The sequence below is a fragment of the Taudactylus pleione genome, unplaced genomic scaffold (genome assembly GCF_031769625.1).
Source record: "Taudactylus pleione unplaced genomic scaffold, aTauple2 ptg000086l, whole genome shotgun sequence".
Classification (NCBI taxonomy): domain Eukaryota; kingdom Metazoa; phylum Chordata; class Amphibia; order Anura; family Myobatrachidae; genus Taudactylus; species Taudactylus pleione.
Genome location: NW_028284488.1, coordinates 31,146,907 through 31,171,502, shown reverse-complemented (window position 1 = coordinate 31,171,502; position 24,596 = coordinate 31,146,907). Strand labels below are relative to the sequence as shown.

Sequence of the window (24,596 nt, the reverse complement as noted above, 5' to 3'; positions counted from 1 at the left end):
GGAGACATACACTCTGGGGTCTGAGGAAGGACATGGAGACATACACTCTGGGGTATGAGGAAGGACATGATGACATACATTCTGGGGTCTGGGGAAGGACATGGAGACATACACTCTGGGGTATGAGGAAGGACATGATGACATACATTCTGGGGTCTGGGGAAGGACATGGAGACATACACTCTGGGGTCTGAGGAAGGACATGATGACATACATTCTGGGGTCTTAGGGAGGACATGGAGACATACACACTGGTGACTGGGGTTGAAGGCGGACAGGGAGACATACACTCTGGGGTCTGAGGAAGGACATGGAGACATACACTCTGGGGTCTGAGGAAGGACATGGAGACATATACTCTGGGGTCTGGGGAAGGACATGGAGACATACATTCTGGGGTCTGAGGAAGGACATGGTGACATACATTCTGGGGTCTTAGGGAGGACATGGAGACATACACACTGGTGACTGGAGTTGAAGGCGGACATGGAGACATACACTCTGGGATCTGAGGAAGGACATGGAGACATACACTGTGGGGTCTGAGGAAGGACATGGAGACATACACTGTGGGGTCTGAGGAAGGACATGGAGACATACACTCTGGGGTCTGAGGAAGGACATGGAGACATATACTCTGGGGTCTGAGGGAGGACATGGAGACATACACAAAGGGGATCTAGAGACTGGTGACTGGCAGTTGTACTGTCTGAAGAAAATGGAGCAGGGCAAGGGCAGAGGTGCTCAGACAGGAACTGAGTACAGAGGGAAGGAGGAGCACAGGACAGGTCAGGTTAAAACACAGTGTGTTTTTGTTTACTGTAGAGCGTGACTAGCTGTGGGTTCTGAATAGAGGAGCCAGGTCATTTTCTTCTGTCCTCCCGTCCTGGGGCTAAAGGTTATGGGCACAATACATCACTGTGCCGACACCCACCCCCAACTCCTTATTAGTGCTTGCAGGTCCGTTTAACTCCACGTCCCCATCTGGAAGCAAAAATGTCAGACCTGCACCACTTCCCACACAGTGGGTGCAGGTCCCAGCGGTGGTTATGGGGTGGAGCCCTTGTGCATCCGCTCTGCTAGAACAGGCCTTGAGCTAGCCCTGAGCATGCTTTGGCACCCAGAGCATGAGCTCCATTGGCTCTGCCCTCCCTACGTCCCTGTATTGTACAACTGACCTCTATCTGTATGTTTGGTTTGTTATTAATCATCATCATCATAATTGCGCATCAGCCTATACTTGCTGCAAAAGATGAGTGTGGAAACACAGCATATTTACGGTTACAATTACAACCAACTTTGTGGTTGCAGACTGCATTTGATACTGTTAACTACTGTTGCACTCCCTAGGTTTTTAGGACACTGTCTTACCCTGATTCTTAAATGAAACTTCTCCTTCAGTATTTGTTTCTATGGATCCACCTCTTCTTTGCTTCCTCTATCAGTAAAAGTACAACATGGCTCATATCTAGGTTCTTTACTCTTCACTATCTCTGCAACCAAACTTGTAAAATTAAAGCTTCTTTGGATTTCAATACCGTCTCTATGCAGATGACCCTATAAGTCTATCTGTTCTGGAGTTTTCTGTTTGCAGGAGTGACTCAATTAGATAAACTTAGGATGCTGCATGCTGTATAGACATTTAAAATTAGAAAGCTGATACATGTAACTACTCTGTCTTTCTGGATAACACATATGTTGTAATAATACATTTCCACTGCTGAATATAGCAACTACTAACACTCTCCTGACTGAAGATTTTGGTATAGCCTGATAATTGGGAAACAAAGACAACCTGAAATTTACACTATCTGTGCTGGCCACAACTGCCTTCTCTCCCAGATCGTCTGGAAGGCTCACAAAAATCGGGTGGAGCTCCCAAATGCCCAGAAGAGTGGGCAAGCCTCTTGGAGCTGATGCCACTCGCCCATGGCCGCCCACTTCCTGAGTGAAGTGGGCGGTCTGCATGGCTGATGATACAATCTGCTGTGAATTGTTGCCCTGCCCCATGCGGGGTGGGGCGGGATGGAGCGGTGGGAGGAAGAACAGCTGAAAAGGTGGGGATGGACATTTTAGTCTGCACCATTGATTAATATCAAGATTACATACATAGCTACGCAAAGACTTAAGGTGCATACACACTAGACGATATGCTCCCTGAGTGATATCGTCTACTGTGTCCCCGGGAGGCTGTGCTCAATGTCGTTTATGACATTGAGCACAGCCGCTGAACGATATCATTAACGATATCGTTCAGCGCCGGGCTCTCTCCCCCATTCCCTGACATGCAGCAACCTGACGAGATCGTCAGGTTGGCCTGCATGTCAGCCCGATGAACGATGATGACGAACGACCCGCGGGAACGCGCGTCGTCGTCATCGTTCATCTTTTTGGGCTTAAAAATGGACGATAAAGTGGACGACTGAACGATAACGATATCGTTATCGTTCAGTCGTCCACTTTATCACCCAGTGTGTACGCACCATTAGGGCCCGAGTCAGCAAGAATTGCCAGGCCAATTGTTGCGTACTGTGCATGCGTATTCATCGCAGTGCACGAACACTCCACTGTGACAGGAACTGCGATCGTAGTGACTATGCAGACTCGTCGCAAAATGATTGACAGGAAGTACCATTTGGGGGTGGCGGTGGGGGGGGTGGTCGTCGAAATGCAGGCGTCCCAGGGCGTTTGAACGCCATTGCAGGGGCATGCATAAATTATCCACTGCGATGGCATACGCAGCCTGAGCTCCCAGAGCGTACCGGAAGGTTAGCAATTTCTGAGTAAAGTCTGACCTTGTGCAAGTGTGCGTGAGGCTGCAATTCTACTTGTTGTTAGCGATGGTTTCGCAGCCTTGCTAAGTATTACGGATGGGTGTAAAAGCCATGTATAATTACATCTGGATACTGTACATCTATATAATGCCCCTGATTGACCTCTACAAGCACAAGTGAATGCTAACATAAGATACACTCAACTCAAACTGTCGTTAAAAGTTGCAGTGCCTGAGTGTTATATGTAGATAGTGCAAATGCACTACAGGTAAGTAAGAATTTATTTTAACACAGAAAAGATTTGAATAGCACAGTAGTGATTGCTCCAGGACATCTGTAGCTTATATTGGTTGTGGTTTGTTATTCATAAGTCTCCTTGAACTTCAGGGTACAGCAATTGGTGTTTTTGTAATGCAATGCTGCTGCTCTACTTCTAATAGGCTCATAGGCATTCAAATACTGCCAAAATATGCTATGCCGTTTAATGTAATTTCTATATTATTCTGCTTTAGAAAGTAAAATGATACATGCCTCAAACTCCTGGCTAGTATATGATGAGCATTTCAATGATATAAACAAATACAAGAGGGCACCAATCTGATGCTGCTATATATATTATTCTACATTTACAGTGTTCTTCCCTTTTTGATTTATTTGAATTAATTATTTTTTTTTTCAAATAATGCATGTTATTCCAATGCCATGTTTTCACACCACAGCACACATTTCTTAAAGGTAATTTTGCATTAAAAACACGTTGTACCATATGTGCAAAGATATTCAACATTAAGCAGACCAAAGTGCCATAGTTAAGTCTTAACTCCCCACCTTGGCTCCTCCGGATTCGGAACAAGGGACTTAGGCCCTGATTCAGAGCCGGACGCTCTGACAGAGCGCTTGCTCTGAATCAGGGCCATCCTTCATTTGTAGAGCGGCCTCCCGGCTACTCGTATAGCTGTGGGTGACCACACACAGCTATAGCGAGCGGCCAGGAAGATGGTCGCGATGGTCAAGACCATCGCAACCAACGGGCTTGCGACGAGACCGTTGTGGTAGGGTCTCATTGCTGCAAGCCCTGGAGTGCTTTTGGCTCTATCAGAGCCGAAAGCACTCCCACTGACATCACTTGTGAAGTCAGTGGGGCCGGCCCCAGACGATAGGCGTTCCCATGGGAATGCCTCCGTCTGGCCAGCCACGCCCCCGGCACGCCCACCAAAGGGGGCATGCTGTCACTAACCATCGACAGCACGCCCCCTTTGTAGTGAGACCCATAGCGACGGCTTGCCCGTCGCTATCCGGGTCTCGTGCATGCGCATGACGGAGCCAGGTCCGTCGTGCACATGTGCACTGGGCCAACATCGACCCGCTTGCGAGCGCTCAGCGGGTCTGAATTAGGCCCATAGTCAAGCTCTCAACACACTGCGAAATGGGGGGATGGGTGATTCTCCAGGAAGCGTGCCTAGCTCTTCACTAGTGCTAGGCTGCCCATAACCCTCCTTCACTAGTATTATTATATCTGATTTATTTAGCGCCACAAATGGTCCACAGCTCTGTAAACAGGATGGACAGAGAACACAGTATTAAACAATACACAGACAGGAATGAATCGTACATAATTATACAACTCAATTTATATGATACACAATCAACAACAAATTGAGTTCATTGAGTATATAAACAGAGTATAGACCCACAGAACCAGCTACTGAAAATTAGGGATGAGCGAGTTTGGATTTCTGAAATCCAAACCCCCCCCCCTGAGCCCCCCCAATCCGAGTCGTATCCGATTCAGGCACGACTTTTCCCGTCTGACTCGGAACTGAAATCCAGGCAAAACGTCATCATCCCGCCTTCCAGATCTCGCGGGTTTTGGATTCTATAAAAGGTCCACGCGTCAGCGCCATTTCTCACTCCGGCTGTGGACAGTGAAGAGGGAGGGTGGGAGCTAGGGCTGGCTGGGCTATGTTGCCCATAGGGGCTGTGACCACTCAGTCCATAGGGGCTGACTGGGCTGTGTTGTGCAGTCAGTTGTCCATAGGGGCTGTGTCCACTCCAAAGTCTATAGGGGCTGGCTGGACTGTGTTGTGCAGTGTCCCATAAAGGCTGTAGTCCTAGAGGGGTGCTGTAGTGTTGTCCAGGGGGTGATCTGTGCATCAGGGGTGCTCCCCCAAAGTGCACTCCAAAAAAAAAATGTTTTTTTTTCTGCTTGTGAATTGTTTGCGCAGTAGCCGCACGTGCATCAACAAAGTAACGACAAGCGTGCGCCTGTATCATAAGTAAAGGGCCGGCTGCCTTGACCGTTGAAGGGCGCTGTAACCCCCAAAGTGCACTCCAAACAAAATAAAAAATTATTTTCTGTGTTTGTGAATTGTGTGCACTATGGCTGCAGGTGCATCAACAAAGGAGCAGCGCCAAGCGTGCACCTGTGTCCCATAAGTAAAGGGCCGGCAGGCTTGTCCGTTAAAGGGTGCTGTAACCCCCAAAGTGCACTCCAAACAAAATTTAAAGTTATTTTCTGTGATTGTGAATTGTGTGCACTGTGGCTGCACGTGCATCAACAAAGTAGCGCCAAGCGTGCACCTGTGTCATAAGTAAAGGGCCGGCTGGCTCGTCTGTTAAAGGGTGGTGTAACCCCCAAAGTGCACTCCAAACAAAATAATAAAATATTTTCTGTGTTTGTGAAATGTATGCGCAGTAGCCGCACGTGCATCAACACAGCAGCAGCGCCAAGCGTACACCTGTGTCATAAGTCAAGGGCCGGTTTGGACATCTGGTCCGGATTGAAGGACGTGCCAACAATGTCAATTTCTGACATGTCTACTGTCACTGCATATGATACTGTCACCACTGACAGAATGGTGGAGGAATTATTTTCTGTGTTTGTGAATTGTGTGCACTGTGGCTGCACGTGCATCAACAAAGGAGCAGCGCCAAGCGTGCACCTGTGTCATAAGTAAAGGGCCAGATGGCTTGTCCGTTAAAGGGTGCTGTAACCCCCAAAGTACACTCCAAAAATTTTTTCAAATTCTTCTTTTTTTTTCTGTCTTTGTGAATTGTGTGGGCTGTAGCCGCATCCGGCATCCTCAAGCAGCAGCGACAAGCGTGCGTCTGTCTAAGGGTGGTGTAACCCCCAAAGTGCGCTCCAACCAAAATAAAATAATCTTCTTTCTTTCTGTGTTTGTGTGTGAAATGTATGCGCAGTAGTCACACCTGCATCCTCAAAGCAGCAGCGACAAGCGTGCGTCTGTCTGCTAAAGGATGGTGTGACCCCCAAAGTGCACTTCAACAAAAATAAAACATTTTCTTCTGTGTTTGTGAAGTGTGTGCACTGTACGTGCATCAACAAAGGAGCAGCGCCAAGCATGCGCCTGTGTCCCATAAGTCTGTTAAAGAGTGGTGTAACCCCAAAAGTGCACTCCACAAAAAATAAACAATTCTTTTTTTTTCTGTCTTTGTGTGCGAAATGTATGCGCAGTAGCCGCACGTACATCAACACAGCAGCAGCGCCAAGCGTGCGCCTGTGTCATAAGTCAAGGGCCGGTTTGGACATCTGGTCCGGACTGAAGGACGTGCCAACAATTTCTGACATGTCTACTGTCACTGTGGAGGATTACATGTCAGACAGTCCGTACCTGTACTGGCAGGAAAAAGAGGCAATTTCAAGGCCCCTGTACATACTGGCTCTATTTTACCTGAGTTGCCCTCCCTCCAGTCTGTACTCCGAAAGAGTGTTTAGTGCAGCCGGGAACCTTGTCAGCGAAAGGCGTAGGAGGTTGCTTCCACAAAATGTGGAGAAGATGATGTTCATAAAAATGAATTATCAACTGTTCCAGGGAGACCAGCCTCCAGAACGTACAGAGGGACCTGTGGTGGTGGTTTCCAGCGGGGACGAATTAATACTCTGCGAGGATGAGGATGTACACAACACTGAACAGGGTGAGGGATTGGTGGATGAGGAGGATGAGGACGACATCTTGCCTCCGTAGAGCCAGTTTGTGCAGGGACAGATTAATTGCCAGCTTGTTTTGTGGGGGCCCAAAACGAAAAAATCATTCCAGCCACAGTAGTGTGGCAGACCCTGGTGCTGAAATGATTGGTTTGCTAAAGTGTGCAAGTCCTGTAAATACAACATAAGGGTGGGTGCAACATTCCCAAGGACAATTCCATCTTGCACCTCTTTTTTTTCTTTGCATTATGTACTGTTTGGAGCCTAGTTTTTCAAACTGCCATCCTGTCTGCCACTGCAGTGTCACTCCTAGATGGGCCACATGTTTGTGCCGCCCACTAGTATCGCTTAGCATAGTCATCCAGCTACCTCGGTGCAACCTTTTGGACATAAAAACACTATTGTAAGGTGTGAGGTGTTCAGAATAGACTGGAAATGAGTGGTAATTAAGGTTATTGAGGTTAATAATAGCATAGGAGCAGACAAACCCACAAATTCTGTGATTTTTGCTGTCTTTATGCTTTTTAAAAAAAAAATACAGATCCAAAACACAAAACCCAAAACACGGAAGGGTGGTTTTGGCAAAACCAATCCAGATCCAAAACACGAAGAAAGATCCAGATCCAAAACCAAAACACAAAACACGAAAAGTGGCCGGTGCACACCCCTACTGAAAATACAGTGAGCATTAGTTATACTGTAAGTAGCACCTGTGTGAAGGGAGAGAGAAGTGGCTGAGGGCTTTGTAGGTCAGTGCAAGGTGTTTGAATTTGATTTTGTGTGAGGCAGGGAGTCAGTTTAGAAATTGGCAGAGAGGGTCAGTTCTGAAAAAGCAGCAAGAGAGGAAAATAAGGCAGACAGTGGCATGTAGGATAGATTGGTGATGTGGGACTTGGAAAGGCCAGAGAGAAAGAGGTTAGAGTAATGGAGAAATCAAATACAGATGTTTCCACATGAACCTATCCTAAAATTGTGCCACATGGCCCCATTTAGCACATCACAGACTTTGAGACTTAGGGGTATATTTACTAAAGTGAGAGTTTTTAGAAGTGGTGATGTTGCCCATAGCAACCTATGAGAGTCTAGCTATTATCTCCTAGAAGGTGCTGGATAAATGTTAAGAAGAATCTGATTGGTTGCTATGGGCAACATCTCCACTTCTAAAAACTTTCACTTTAGTAAATATACCCCTGAGCCTCACCAAAACACTAATCCAAAATACCTAATAGACCATAAGCGAACAAAGAGCAAAATAGAGAAAAAGTAGCACAATGAAGGAAAAAGTAGAGCAATGGAAATTCAATAAGACTGAGGAAAAGGCAGACAATCTAGGGTAAAAACATAAAAAGACAAATTTGATATAAGTAACCTGTGCCATGCATCATTATGCTTAATCTCGTTGACAAAAAGGAGCCGAATATTCAAATTCCACGCTCGTACTGCGTGGTGTAAGTACGCCCTCTACGTGTTAGCGAGCTACGGCATAAAGACGCCCCCTTTCCCCTCGCAACACACGTCATCTCCTGGAATTGTTGGATTAATCGGTAACATCGAGAGCCATCGGAGCTGCTCGCAGCCCTTTAGGTAGTCTTACTCTGCCGGAAGCACTGCGATCAGTGATGGCTGAAATACATGCAGGTGACGTGTACAATGATGCTACTTTGCTAATTATGCATGCCCTTTAAACAGCGTTTTGTCGGCCTGACACGCCTGCATCTGCAACACCACTCCCGCAACACCACTCCCTCGTTTACAAGCACCTTCCCCTGTTACCACCCACAAACGGCACTGTCACTCAAAGTAGCAGGAAGTCTGTGTACTACAAGCACACGATTCTCCTTCACTGAGACTGTCTTGAGCACGCGCACTGTGAATTATATGCATGCGCACTGAGCAACAATCGCCCGGCAGCAAGCGATCGCGCCTTAGCGAATGGCTCTGAATCAGGTCCTATATGCAATCCAAGAAGCAAAAGGAGTGCAGAGGGTTACCCGAAAAATCGGAAGCCTTCTATGACTTCCGGGAGAGTAGGCAAGTATGATGAGGACACATCTGTAATGAGGGAGTGATTGACAGTTTTGGCTGTTTCTGGAGATGTTGCAGAGGTGGCAGTGGTATTTGGGAGAGGGACTCAACAGAGGTGAAGTAGAGGAGGGGATATGAGTGGACTCTGGATGCTTCAGAAATGCAATGATTCTAGTTTTAGACATTCTGAGTTTCAGAAAGTGTGGGAACTTCGAGGATGAGATATCTGGAGACAGAAAGCAGGGGAGAGATCAGGGGAGGAGAGACAAATTTGGTTGTCATCAGCATAAAAGCACCCTGCAATTGCCGTATAAACCAGAGCAGGGCCGGACTGGCCATCTGGCACTTCTAGCAAATGCCTGAAGGGCCGATAGCCTGATGGGCCAAACCGCATCAAAAGCCTGGCCGAGCAGCTCCGCCTTACAGCGCCCCCTGCTCGGCCAGCATGCAAAGAGACGGAGGTGTGCCACGGGGCCTACGCCACCATAACTTGTGGCACATCCCCGTGAGGCGTGGCCATGTGGTCCCAGTCCGTCTCTGCTCCATACTTGCCATATCTCCCTGAATGTCCAAGCAGACCCCAATAATTAACATACTAACGTGATGCGAGCAACAGAGCAATTCATCATTGCTCTAACGCGGAGACAGCTGATCTGAAAATCAGCTGTCTCCTCAAACAGCTTTCACTGCTCCTTTCAACCTTCAGTTCAAGCAGGCGCACAAAGCCCTAACATCCAGTGGAAGGAGCCGGACAGGGGCAGAGGGATCTGAAAGGATAACTGTTCACAACCAGGGACTCAACTGTGCGCTGCGAGCGGGAGCAAACGCCATCTGAAGATGGCGCATGCTCCTGCAGTCAAGCTCTGAAAATATTGTATTTTAGGAGCTTGATGAATTTCTGTCCCCATACTAATGTATGGGGACAGCGGGCAAATCAAAAGTGAAAGGTAAGAAGGAGATATCTGCTTTACCTTTTTGATGAATGGCCCGAACACTTAATTTCTACAAAAGCAGGTAAAAATGTTAATTTTCACCTGCTTTTGTAGAAATTAAGTGAAAATGAATAGAGCCCAAAATCACAAGTGAAAAAATGCATCCAGAAAAGAGGTGCAGTTTACTTAGCTTGCAGAGCTGGCATATAGGCAAAATGCTTCCGGCTGGCAAGAGTACCGTAGAATATGCTCTCCTTTACTCCTGGAGAATGTGTCTGGTTTACTTTATAGTAAGAGGTATGACTTCATAGTAATAGTAGTCATAGTAGTAATTAACAAATGACAGTAAGCAACTCATACATATTGTAGTATGTCTGCACAGGGGGCTGATTCATTAAGAATTGCAACTGCAACAACGCAAGCAGTTGGCCAATTGCTGCGTACTGCGGACGCATCACAGTGTGCGAAGGCTACACTGCGATCGCACTGCGATTACGCAGAACACAGTAAACCATTGCAAAGTGAGTGACAGGTAGTCAGCGTTTGAGGGTGGTGACGGGGCAGTAGTTGGAGAAATGCAGGCATGCCTGTCCGTTTGAACGCTGTTACATGGGCATTCCTAAATTAGCAATTGCGACGGCATAAGCAGCTTGAGTGCTTACTGCATGCAACGAGGTTAGCTATTTCTAAGTAAGGTCAGGGCTGTTGTAATTCTGTGTGAGGGGCCGATGGTACTCGAGGGTATCGATGTATAAGCAGGACTGCAAGGTATTACGGATGTGAAGGATTCTATCTATTGCGGCAATAGATCAACATGGTCAAAAGGTCAACAGGTACAAAAGGTCGACAGGGACAAATGGTCGACACACAAATGGACTATACAAAACGGTCAACACGTGTTTTTTCAAAATTTTTAAGATTAGGGACTTGCCTGAGGGATAGAGTTAGGCTGCGGAAGGTGATGGTTAGGTTTGGGCTCTTGGTGGAGGGTTAGAGATATGCATCAGGGGGTGGGTTATGGTTAGACACTTGGGGGAGGGAATAGGGTTAGGGTGAAGATTAGTCTTAAATTAATAGAAAAAATGTGTCAACCATATGTGTGTTGATCATTTGTCCCTGTCAAGCTTTTGTACCTGTCCAGCATTGCACTGTCGATCATATGTGTGTCGACCATTTGTACCTGTCAACATTTTGTCCCTGTCGACCTTTTGTCTGTCTACCATCTGTTGTCGATCTATTAAGTGTCTATCTAGACACTGTCGATCTTCTATACCACACCCGCAAACTAAACCTACAGTAATGATGATTTTTAAGTTACTCTCTCAACATGAAACATTTCTCATTAGAAAAATATAACAACATTGCTATATACTGTTAGCATCGGTATCTGCATTGTGCAGTGTACACTAAATCGTCATGAAAATTTCCCAATCTAATCTCACTGGTTTCAGTCACCTGAGATTTACTGATAACCAGTGAGATGGGTGAGGTTTCTCCATTCATCATACTTGCCGACTTTTACTATCTGCTCTCCGGAATATGCCCGGGGAGCAGACACAGCTGGACACTTCTGGGGGCAGGGTTGGGTTCCTATTAGGGGTGAGCGGGTTCGGTTTTACTTGGATCTTTTTATTGGCTATCGCCTATCATGTGTTTTGGATAGCCAATATAATCAATCCGAATTTGCGGTAAAGTGGCGATGAGAACCGAGTAAATCCGAGTAAAACCGAGCCTGCACATCCCTAGTTCCTATGTCAACAGGCCCCACTAAATAATTATTTTCGTGTTATTTAGGGAGGCCCCCTCCATACGGAGCAGCGATTCCTCCTGCCAATTATGCCGCGATTCCCGGCAATTAACTCCCCACCCTGGATGCGGGAAATCTGGATACTCTTCCGAGAATGCGGGGGGCTACCTGAAAATTCGGGAGCCTCCCGCAAATAAAATTTTTTCACTGTAATTTTATGGATATATGTAATTGGTTTTCACGGTAACTTTGTGGATATATGTAACTTCATGGATATAGATAATTAATTTTTTCATTGTTGTTTTTACTATGTCATAGGTCCCAGTTCCCTAAGTATATAAGTCTGTCTGACATAAGTCTGATTGAATATATATAGTCTTGGTTTTCTACATATCATTAGTTCCCATTTGTGACTGTTGCACACTGGACCGGAAGCAGTGACACTGCGTTCTGGAATGGAACGCGGAAGAAAGAGCTCTGACAAGGCTCTTAGTTATCCATAAGGATTCATGACTGCGCATCCGGTGTCCTGCTGACCGTGGGTCATGTGCGCCGTCGCCGCGTCCGGAAGTGACGCTCACGTGTCCATGTGGACACGGCTGTTTGGATGAGCTGGCGCCAATTTCAGAGATTTGACTGCTATTTAGGGTACTGGACCTGTGGGGTAAGTGTGACTTGTGGTATCTGGTGATTACTGTCCTTGCTGTATCTCTGCTGTACCGACGATTGTCTTGAGATTGGTCTAACATTAGACCGAAACGTCGACATATGGATATGTATGTAATTAATTAAAGGACTTTTTTCTTTTTCATAATCCTGGTGAGTGCCCCAATCTTTTTTTTTTTTTATATATATATATATATATATATATATATATATATATATATATATATATATATATATATATATATATATGGGGAGAGGTAGTGCAGAGAGATAGTGTTTGGTAAGGAGGGGTCAGGGGCAGGTGGGTTTTTCACGATTTTTTTAAGTCACTTTAGCAACTTTAAAATATGCTGAACACCATTTTCAAGTACCCCAAATTTGATGGCCATAGTTGTTTTGCCCTAAAAAAACTTCTAAATACTCTTCTGCATCACCTTATTCAAAGCTGCATTTATGCATTATGGCAACACACATACTGATAGCTGTTGCGTGGATCGGGTAAACTCGTTTTTTTGTTTTGCCAAGTCCCAGGGATGCTGCGGAGACCAGCACCAGGATATAGGCGAGTATGAATTCTTCTTTGCAGTGCCATGTTTTAAGGATATTCTACTGGAGAAGGGGACAGATTCATCTGGTATAGGTAAGTATGTGTGAATGGGTAGGTGTGTGTAATAAAGTTATACTGTGACGGAGTGTGTGTTTTGTCTTTTTTTAACTATTTATTTTACAGTGAAGTTACAGGTGCCGCATGTCTGCTGGCACTTGTTGCACAAGTGCAAAATGGCAGGCATGCTGGCACTTGTAGTTCCACTGTAAAACACAATAGTTTTACATTATTTGCCCCCCCCCATTACCTCCATACCCACCAAGCCAGAGGTATGGGCAAGAGTCCCGGGCTTCAGCCTAAGCCTGTGGTGCTTGGGAGGGGGGGGGCCTTCTTTGGGTGGGACCCTTCTTTGGGGGGTCCCCGACTCCCCCGAGATCACCAGCTTGCGCTGACCGATTTGGGGTGCTAAAGCTTTGGACCTGGAGCCCCGGTGATTGGGTCTCCAGGCTGTGGCATTACACCCCAGTCGGTTGGGTCTGCTGCTGGTCTTAAATATAGGGGGATCCCCATGTTTTTTTTATCCCTATATTTAAAACCAGAACTGGTCCCTGCAGCCTTGGGTTGGTTTCTAAAATACGGTGGAACCCTACACTTTTTGTTCCCCATATTTTTAGAAGCCACCACTGGCTGGCAAGCCTGGGGCTGGTTTGGCTTTTGGGGGGGGACCTTATGTAATTTTTTTTTGTAAATTTTGACTTCTTTTTTTACAGGTACAACACAATGGGAATTTTCGGGAACTATTCTAGGGACCCCCCTAAAGATGTGTAGACATGGGGGATCACTATGGGTACCCCCATTTTTAACTACTGAAGGAAGTCGGGGTTTCAAATAGCCGTGGCAGGTGCATTTTTGCAGAATTTAAAAAAAATGCGTTTTGGGACTTAAAATATGCTAGTACCCATTTTCATGTACCCCAAATTTGATGGGACCATATTTAAAAACGAAAAAAATAAGCTAAATGCTCTTCTGCATCACTTCTTCAAAGTCGGGGAAAAAAAACACCTGCCGCGGCTATTTAAAAACCCGACTTTCTTTTGCAGCCAAAAACGGGGGTACCCATAGTGATCCCCCATGTCTGGACATCTTTAGGGGGGTCCTAGGATTATTTCCCAAATATGCCTGTTTTTTTACCGCCGATCCAAGTATCACCGGGTCCCGTTTTCGCCTACTTTCAAATTGAATACGGGGATACGTGGGCACGCAGGCGATACTTTGACGCCTTGAAAACAGGCGAAGTCGGTGTTAAGTCCGGGCCGCGTTAAGTTAACGTGGCTCGGCTCAAATTGAATACGGGCCCTGGTTGTCTGTGAGGGCTGCAGCATCTTTCATTGCATTGTATTACAGGCCCCTGGAAGTACACCTGGGTATATAGCGAGGCAGACTGGAAGTATGGTAGGGTATAGGCTGGCGGTTTGTGTTCACCTCTCTGCCCTTAGAGGACCTGGTCAAACTTTGAGGCTCTGGAGCTGGGTGCCCTCTACTCCTGGTAATCCAACTCATGTAGTGTCTGCAAATGTGTGAACAAGTTGTGACTCTTGTTGTTAGTGTAGCTCTGGACAGCCCCATGGGTACTCACTGGATTAACTACTGAGAGGGTACCTACACTGTGGTTAGCACTCTGGGCACTCACTGCTGAGGGGACACCTATACTGGGGGCAGCCATTAGCACTCACTGCTGAGAGGGCACCTACACTGGGGCCAGCCCCCCGAAAACTCACTGCTGAGGGGATAACTACACTGGGGTTAGGCCCCTGTACACTCACTGCTGTAGGCAAGGGTGGATTGGCCATAGCTTCTCCAGTAATTCCCAGTGTTCTGTTTTGTGTTTTTATTTTATATATACTGTAAATAATATTTTTACATTGCCCAGTGGTGTAACTTCCTATGTGGCCATGCCGTACACTCTCAGCCCCACTGTCTCTCTAAATACATAAAAAGAGAAACATTGCAGAATTTAGAGAAAAAAAAAATAGAAGTACCATTTTAATAGTTAAGATTTATGGCCAACTATTTGATGCAGCTGATCACCATCACGCTGCCATGATGATAGGCCTATTTTTATGTTGAGGCCTTAGCTCTATCGGCTCCATTGTTAAGCTGGCCCTGCTGACAGGAGGAGAACAAACGCCGCAAATCCAGCAGCTGGGAAACTCCCTCACAGAGAGGAAAGTCCTGTCTACTCTGTTATCAACGAGCTTGAGGATTCACCTCTGGGGATTAACTGAGTGGGTCACAGCCAACAAGACCTCCCCTCCTCAACATTTAATTGACTCCTCCTCTCTCATAAATGTGGTGAGGGAAATATTACATAATCGTCCAATCACACAGTGCATATATGAAGATCCATTTATCAAACTAACAGAAACACATGTTATTTAAATTGCCAGCAATCAAAATACAATTGTGATTAAACCTACTCAGGGATACATAATTTGGCATTCTTGTACTCTAGTCTGCAGAATACTAACTGTAACTAGTGGCAGTTTATGAGAAAACATCTCTATATAATAAATAATGAAACCAAAATACTAGCTCATTTTACTAAACTATAGGAAACAATTACTTAAAATACTGATGTAGACTAGAATAACTAAGCACACCTAAACAGCAGGGTGGATTGGTTGTAGGCTTCACTGGTAGATGTATTAAATTTGTTTTGTTCAACATGCAAAAGTAATTGGGAAACAAGGGTCACTTAAGTATGGTGACCTCCCATGTTGGTGTCCACACAGTCTGTTGGACACAGGCTATGGCCAGAGTGCTGTTTTATGAGTTTGTCATCCAGAAGTGATCAAGCTACAAGTCTGGGCTGCTATGTACATTATGATGTACTGTATGGCACCTTGATACTCAATGGACTGTATGACATTCAATGGAGTACTGTCTGTACATTATGGCAGTCACTGGGATGCTATATGGTGATGATGGGATATAGCCTTTGCTGTATGTTGGTAGCTGTTTGTGCTGTATTGTCACTAGGATGCTCAATTTAATGTGTGCCAGTCCCTGGAATGATCTATGTACTTTATAGTGGTAACCAAGCTGGTGGTGGTGATTGAGATGCTCTTTGTAGCAACACTCAAAGGCCGCCTGGGCCACATAGTAGCCCCATTCTCTGTGCTTACTGTCTGAGATTTGCTGCAAAATTGGATGTGTGTGTAGGCATATACTGGATGTTGAATCTGCGTCCAGGTCTCAAGTAGGATTGTGTCAACAGTCTGGCCTGGAGTTGAATCCCCACTTGGACAATTGTGTATCCATCTTAAATCATGCAGTGTCATATCAGATAAATTATTTGCTTTATCCATTGCTTCTAAATTAAAATCGCAGGTAAAATGGAGGGAGGGGTAAGGGTGACAGGCCAACATTTATTATAAAGTCCTTACCTTAAGATGTTATTCAGATTCTTTTTCTAAAAATGTTGCTGTTCAGGACCTTATTGGGAGATATAATCCGAAATTCATATAAGTAGTCCTTATCCAAAGTTGCCTACATAAAAAAGTAACTACTCATAGAGCATCAATGTAGGACAAATTGTCACCACAAAATGGCTGCCAGTAGCTGGGCATCCTTTATATAGGGCTGTGACCTGCACTGTGACATCACAATGCATGCAGGCAGCAGCTAGTGATGGCTGTAGCTTAGATCAGCTCTGGGCCTAGATGTCCTACAGCAGCACTCTGAGGAGAATAGAAAAGCTGGGGCTCAGGAGATGGCGTTTTACTCAGGGAGAGGGTGCCCATAGCAGTGCACTCTCTGCACCTACTATAGCTACGACCTTGGCTGGGATGCTGTTTGTGCTGTATGGCAGACACAAAGCTACTCTCTGTATTATATTGCTGTCAAGTTGGCTGTTTGCTAGCACAACTTATGATTGTTTTGGGGCGCCAAATTTGAATGAGGCCACTCTCAGAATTTTTTCCAGGGCCACTTTAAGTTCCCAGTCCGCCCCTGGTCAGGGGGGTTGTGCAGATAGGTAGTGGTGAGTAAGGAGGGGTCAGGGGGTTGAGCAGATAGATAGTGGTGAGTAAGGAGGGGTCAAGGGGTTGAGCAGATAGATAGTGGTGAGTAAGGAGGGGTCAGGGGGGTTGTGCAGATAGGTAGTGGTGAGTAAGGAGGGGTCAGGGGGGTTGTGCAGATAGATGGTGGTGAGAAAGGAGGGGTCAGGGGGTAGTGCAGATAGATAGTGGTGAGTAAGGAAGGGTCAGGGGGTAGTGCAGATAGGTAGTGGTGAGTAAGGAGGGGTCAGGGGGTAGTGCAGATAGTGGTGAGTAAGGAGGGGTCAGGGGGTAGTGCAGATAGATAGTGGTGAGTAAGGAGGGGTCAGGGGGTAGTGCAGATAGTGGTGAGTAAGGAGGGGTCAGGGGGTAGTGCAGATAGATAGTGGTGAGTAAGGAGGGGTCAGGGGGTAGTGCAGATAGATAGTGGTGAGTAAGGAGGGGTCAGGGGGGTTGTGCAGATAGATGGTGGTGAGTAAAGAGGGGTCAGGGGGTAGTGCAGATAGAAAGTGGTGAGTAAGGAGGGGTCAGGGGGTTGTGCAGATAGATAGTGGTGAGTAAGGAAGGGTCAGGGGGTAGTGCAGATAGGTAGTGGTGAGTAAGGAGGGATCAGGGGGTAGTGCAGATAGACAGTGGTGAGTAAGGAGGGGTCAGGGGTAGTGCAGAGAGACAGTGTTTGGTAAGGAGGGGTCAGGGGGTAGTGCAGACAGATAGTGGTGAGTAAGGAGGGGTCAGGGGGTAGTGCAGATAGGTAGTGGTGAGTAAGGAGGGGTCAGGGGGTAGTGCGGAGAGACAGTGTTTGGTAAGGAGGGGTCAGGGGGTAGTGCAGATAGATAGTGGTGAGTAAGGAGGGGTCAAGGGGTAGTGCAGATAGGTAGTGGTGACAAAGGAGGGGTCAGGGGGTTGTGCAGATAGTGGTGAGTAAGGAGGGGTCAAGGGGTAGTGCAGATAGGTAGTGATGAGTATGGAGGGGTCACTGAGGTAGTGCAGAGAGACAGTGTTTGGTAAGGAGGGGTCAGGGAGGTAGTGCAGAGAGACAGTGTTTGGTAAGGAGGGGTCAGGGGATAGTGCAGATAGATAGTGGTGAGTATGGAGAGGTCAGGGGGTAGTGCAGATAGATAGTGGTGAGTAAGGAGGGGTCAGGGGGTAGTGCAGATAGATAGTGGTGAGTAAGGAGGGGGTCAGGGGGTAGTGCAGAGAGACAGTGTTTGGTAAGGAGGGGTCAGGGGGTAGTGTAGATAGGTAGTGGTGAGTAAGGAGGGGTCAGGGGGTTGTGCAGATAGATAGTGGTGAGTAAGGAGGGGTCAGGGGGTAGTGCAGATAGATAGTGGTGAGTAAGGAGGGGTCAGGGGGTTGTGCAGATAGATAGTGGTGAGTAAGGAGGGGTCAGGGGGTAGTGCAGAGAGATAGTGGTGAGTAAGGAGGGGTCAGGGGTTGTGCAGATAGATAGTGGTGAGTAAGGAGGGGTCAGGGGGTAGTGCAGATAGGTAGTGGTGAGTATGGAGGGGTCACGGAGGTAGTGCAGAGGGACAGTGTTTGGTAAGGAGGGGTCAGGGGGTAGTGCAGATAGATAGTGGTGAGTAAGGAGGGGTCAGGGAGTAGGGCAGATAGATAGTGGTGAGTAAGGAGGGGTCAGGGGGTTGTACAGATAGATAGTGGAGAGTAAGGAGGGGTCAGGTGGTAGTGCAGATAGATAGTGGTGAGTAAGGGGGGGTCAGGGGGTAGTGCAGATAGGTAGTGGTGAGTAATGAGGGGTCAGGGGGTAGTGCAGATAGATAGTGGTGAGTAAGGAGGGGTCAGGGGGTTGTGCAGATAAGATAGTGGTGAGTAAGGAGGGGTCAGGGGGTAGTGCAGAAAGATAGTGGTGAGTAAGGAGGGGTCAGGAGGTAGTGCAGATAGATAGTGGTGAGTAAGGAGGGGTCAGGAGGTAGTGCAGATAGATAGTGGTAAGTAAGGAGGGGTCAGGGGGTAGTGCAGATAGATAGTGGTGAGTATGGAGGGGTCACGGAGGTAGTGCAGAGAGACAGTGTTTGGTAAGGAGGGGTCAGGGGGTAGTGTAGATAGGTAGTGGTGAGTATGGAGGGGTCACGGAGGTAGTGCAGAGAGACAGTGTTTGGTAAGGAGGGGTCAGGGGGTAGTGCAGATAGATAGTGGTGAGTAAGGAGGGGTCAGGGGGTGGTGCAGATAGATAGTGGTGAGTAAGGAGGGGTCAGGTGGTAGTGCAGATAGATAGTGGTGAGTAAGGAGGGGTCAGGGGGTTGTGCAGATAGATAGTGGTGAGTAAGGAGGGGTCAGGGGGTTGTGCAGATAGATAGTGGTGAGTAAGGAGGGGTCAGGGGGTAGTGCAGATAGGTAGTGGTGAGTAAGGAGGGGTCAGGGGGTAGTGCAGATAGATAGTGGTGAGTAAGGAGGGGTCAGGGGGTTGTGCAGATAGATAGCGGTGAGTAAGGAGGGGTCAGGGGGTAGTGCAGAGAGATAGCGGTGAGTAAGGAGGGGTCAGGGGTTGTGCAGATAGATAGTGGTGAGTAAGGAGGGGTCAGGGGGTTGTGCAGATAGATAGTGGTGAGTAAGGAGGGGTCAGGGGGTAGTGCAGATAGATAGTGGTGAGTAAGGAGGGGTCAGTGCAGATAGATAGTGGTGAGTATGGAGGGGTCAGGGAGGTAGTGCTGATAGGTAGTGGTGAGTATGGAGGGGTCAGGGAGGTAGTGCAGAGAGATATTGTTTGGTAAGGAGGGGTCAGGTGCAGTTAGGTAGTGGCTACAAATCAGTGGGGCCCACCGGAGATTTCACTGATTCCCCGGCGACCCAGGCTGAGCCTGGCAACGTGACATACATAATATATGTGTGTGTAATATCACATTATTACATTGCTGGGAATATCTGTTGAAGGATAGGCCAGAGAGATATGGAGAACAGGCAGCAATCATAGATGCAAGTAAAATCTTTAAGAGAAATGAAACATGTATAGCATTGAAAACATATTTGTTACGTGTTAAGCAAATACCACAGAACATACTGTACTATTAATGAAGAGGAAATATTAAGGCAGTTATACTGTACTTAATGTAAACTGTGCTGCTTCTAATCTGTTTTATATGCAATGGAGTATTGAGATTAATGAGAATGCTTACAAGACATTTGACACTGTTTAATGGCTTAAAACAGAAAGTCTTAGATTCCTACAATTAGTTTAATCAAAAAGCAACACAATGATTGCTAACGATTCAGTTTGACCTAAATGTTTATACTTAGATCACTGCTGCCATCTATAGATAGCTCATGCTACTTCAAGAGAATAATACAATTAATTACTAGACATGGATATAAATGTACAGATCATCATGTGACCAAATTGTTTCTCCATCCTTAAATATTTAAAGACTCTAACATGACCCCTTCCATCCAATTCAAAATGCTCAGCATTCGGACTTCCCACTTAATTTACTGTTATGCTGGAGGGTCTGCATTTACAACATTTTACTTAGCCTGAACATTATGTACTCAGTGCACAGCAGTGTTTTGAGATTCAGTGGTTGTATTATGTGTTTGATTTGAAATAGAGCTGGGTTGGATAAACTGAACATTGCTCCCAAATGTAAAGAGCTGCGGAATAAGCTGGCACTATTTACTGTATATCAATGATGTTAATAAGAATAATAATAAAAATAATAATTGTACAGGGCCAAAAAGCAACATATTTGTACAACAGGCTGATACTGGATGTTAGTAGGAAGGGATTTAGTTTATACTGTACAGTCGAAGCAGGAGCAGAACTAATGACGGTGCAGCTGGTGCATTGGGGCAAGCGGTAATGAAAGGGCCCGCAGCCGAGGGGCCTTGGCTGGTCTGCTGATAGCTGTGCTGCCAGGGCCCAGGGCTGAATTAAGTTTTCGGATGGTCTGGGACACTAGAGAAATCTGAAATTAAGCTGTCCACATATACACTCAATTTTGTCACAAATTGGATGGTCTGTGCCCGTACATTTATTCATAACATTAATGCTAAATATTATAAAGGAATGATTTTCTTAGTAACCTTTGAGTTTCAGAACCTTGGAATGTGCAGATGGTTTCAGACTAGATAATTTTATGAATAGACTGTGTATTCTAAGCTCCCATGTATGCTTACCTACCTCCCTTACTGAGATAGATAAGGAATAATGAGGAATAGGGGGTGATTTATGTACTATTATGTATTTGCTGTATTGCAAATACTAATATGTTGCAATGTGAGAACACTATGCTTTATATTATTGTATGACAAGGTAAGGCTCTCCATATGAAACCATATTTACTGACTCCCAAAACAATGGGTGATCCCCTGGAGTATCAAGAGAGTCTGGCAATCTCCCTGAAGCCAAGCAGAGGAGCAGTGGATGGAGCAAAGCGGAGCTATTCATGTCATCACTCTTTGCTCACCATTGCAAAGTAGTATAACTAATGACTACGTCTGTGTGCTAGGGAGTGGCAGCCATGTTAGTGTAGCACACCTCCTATTGGTAAATGAACTTTATCTACCATGAGTTGTGTTACAAGAAAATTAAATTGATGTAATTTGTCCACTATATTGATAGATTTAAAAAAATATATAATTAAATTGATATGTAGAATATATGGAATTATTAAGTAGTTTTTGTCCCTAAATAGGAGTTCTATGTTCCTCTAGGTCTGTATGGTATAGCTAGTCATACAGTTAACACTTGCTTGTATCATTTTTAGAGTGTGTGATAGAAAGCAGTACAGTATGTGTTTTAAAAGTGTATGTGAAAAGTTACAATTCCCTTTTACCTTCATCTTCTTACATGAATTCATACTTGCTTACAAGTCAGGGGAGGTAAAAAAAAGTAAGCAAGTATGGTAGCCTGTATAGTTTCAAATGCCTCCAATAGTTATAATGATGCATATCAGATTAATCAAACCTTAGAGAGAGAGGTTTGATACATGTCCCCTTAGATACTGTAGTCTCCTGTCACTTCTCCTCATTCCATGTGATGACTACAATAGGTTTAGAAATAATAGGACAATTTTAATAACATATACTGTAATATACATCTAAGGTATCTATGTATATAAAACGAAACAAGTATTTGCAACAGTGAGATATTATGTAAATAACTGACAGTTTAAAATCTTGCTAAATGGTCTGTAATCTTGATGGCAGTCTGAGTGTGAATGGTGTCAGGGACTTTCTCCAAAATGTCAGCAATCGGGTCTGTGAATAGGCACTCAACAGCACTAGTCTGGAGCAGGTGAGATAGCTGATCACAGTTAAGCTGCTGACAGCAATACAGGCAAGGAAAATCCTGTGAATGTGACACTCAGCGAGCGTTCTGACGCCAGTTTCTTCGTCCACTGGGGGGAGGATTCATCAGAGGTATGCCCCCAGCATGGCGAGAATGGAGATGGGGGCGTGATGTTTAGGCATACCCTGTGATGTGAGGCCACACCAAGGTGGGAAGATCATGGAGGGCACATGCCCCGGGCCCCCTCCCTTGCGGAAACCCCCGCCAGTCTTTGATTACAGCTGCAGTGAAGAGCAGCACTGTTCTCCAAGCTAGACTTTTGAAAAGGCGAGGAAGGGTGACGTTTAAACAGGAGGGCAGGGCTACATGGCACTGCATACCTCCCAACTTTTGTAATGTTGGAAGACGGACGCTTTGCGCGCCGGAGGTGCACGCGCCCAAAAAGGGGGCATGGCTTCGATGGCAGGGGCGTGGCCTCTCGGAAACGGGACGGAGCCTCGCGGCAACCCCATTTATGTCACTATAGGGGGCGTGCCCAGCACTCTCTGAGATGCTGGGTAGTCCCAGGCTCTCATTACACAGGTGAACAGATGCCGTGCGCATGCACATGGCATCTGTTCACCTTTCTGCACACCCCAACTCCCCCCCACCGCGGGACACTGCAGCCGGCGGGTGGGACAGTCCCAGAAAAACAGGACTATCCCGCTAAATGCGGGACAGTTGAGAGGTATGGCACTGTACAGTCAGTGGCAGTGCCAGAAACATGGGGGAGAGATATATCAAACCTTCAAGAGAGATACAGTGGAGAAATGGCCTATAGCAACCATTCAGCTGCTGTCATTTTATAAAGTGTGCCAGATAAACTACAGTTAGAAGCTAATTGGCGGCTACTGGAGGAGGGGAGAAGCTGCTGCAGACAGTGTACCAGAGTGATGATGTCTCTCTGGCCTGTATGGTAAGATGGAGGGGGGACACTATATTGTTTGTCTGATTGTATTTATGTATGTAGGTATGTGTATAAGTATAGCATTGTATGTATGTATGCGCAATGTCTGTGATTTTCTGAATTACAGAAATGCATGGACCCTCTCATGCCCCTTTATATGGCATCAGATCCCCTTCATGGCCCTTTATACTGTATGCCAGTGCCCGCTCATGTCCTTTAGCCTAGCTTTAAACAATCTAGTTAGGGGCAGTGTAGGGCAGGCAGTGGGTATAGTGGCACTGGCTAGGGGCATGCAGGGCAGTGATGGATGGTGTAGTGGATATAGTGCAACTGGTCAAGAGCAGTGTGGGGCATGCAGTGGATATAGTGACACTAGTCACTGGTAGTGCAGGGCAGTAATGGGGAGTGTAGTGGTGCTATGAACAAATAGAAGACTGTGATGTTGGTACTGGGATCAGGGAGAAGTGTGCCTGTGAGTGAGGGGGGTAAGTGTGGAGCTGGTCGGCACAGAGACAGGATGCAACCAGTAACTCACCTCTAGCATCAGGTAGTACATAAATAAGAAGAGAAATTGATGAACACAAGGCACTGGAACAATTAGATAGATGAGAAAAATTAATAATATTACTCTTCAGTATAATAAAAGCTGCTGCTGGCCTCCGATTACACTCTGTGTGATTTACAGGTAGAAACACAAGTAAAACAATAGGAGAGGCAGTGCAACTAAATGAATGTAGTAAAAATATATATAGAATTAAAATTATTTGATCTATAAGTCAGATAAACCTTGGAGTCAGATAAACCTTTCTAATATATTTAATCAACTTAAAACAACTACTATCTAATGAATTATATCAACATACAGATTCTCATTATAAACATATAAAAACTATGTTACCGTCAGACCACAGATATAAATCTAACAACTTGATGAACTATTTAGGCTGTTTGAATTAATCATGACAAGTAGTTGTATAACTTTAGCTGCATTTAGGCTGGCTGAATGATTTAACTTTAAATAGATCAAAGACCCATGCAATGTTTTATGGACTAGATCAGCTAGCACTTTACCAGGGATCCTTATAAGGTAATATATATATATGAGCCAGGAAACAGTTCCTTAATAAGGCGTTTCCTCCATATTGTTAGTGGGCTCCAACCCTCATACCAATAATGCATACAAATGATGGTTGTTTCACCTCCCTCTCCAGTAGATACAGTACACTGGCAATGCCCACCACTGGTCTCTTTTGCTGTTACCTCGGACTGCTGAACCAGCGTCTCCAGGAAACACTATTTGATTAATCTATGCCACTATCGACAATGCTTGTTATTCCCGCCCCTGGCTGTAAGATTGTGACTGCTGACTGGCTAAAAGCGGGTCCTGACTGGAGTGGGCGAAAAAAAAAAATCAGATTTCCGGACACTGCCCGTCTTGGATTATACCAGCCCTCTGCACTCTGGACAGATGTTCTGATTTCCAGACAGTCCGGAGAAACCCAGATAGGTGGTAACCCTAATTGGAAGGCCAGTGACCGCAATCCACCAACAGTCCCAAAGACCAGATTATAATAAAAAAAATAGCCTTTGTTGTATGCTATGGTCCATACTTAAGAGGTGAGTGTTATTTGATTTTAGTTGCATTTAATTGTTATTTGAAGCATGATGTCAGTGTAGGATTAGCAGGAATTGATGACAAGTGACATGGGCAGC

The 24,596-nt window shown here is 45.8% G+C and overlaps 1 protein-coding gene across 7 annotated transcripts in view; it reads right to left on the bottom strand.

Annotated features, from left to right (window-relative positions):
- The window catches only part of MAGI2 (membrane associated guanylate kinase, WW and PDZ domain containing 2), a 1,049,810-nt gene that overhangs the window by 868,891 nt on the left and 156,323 nt on the right, over positions 1-24,596 (bottom strand). The gene's annotated exons all lie outside the window — the stretch shown is intronic.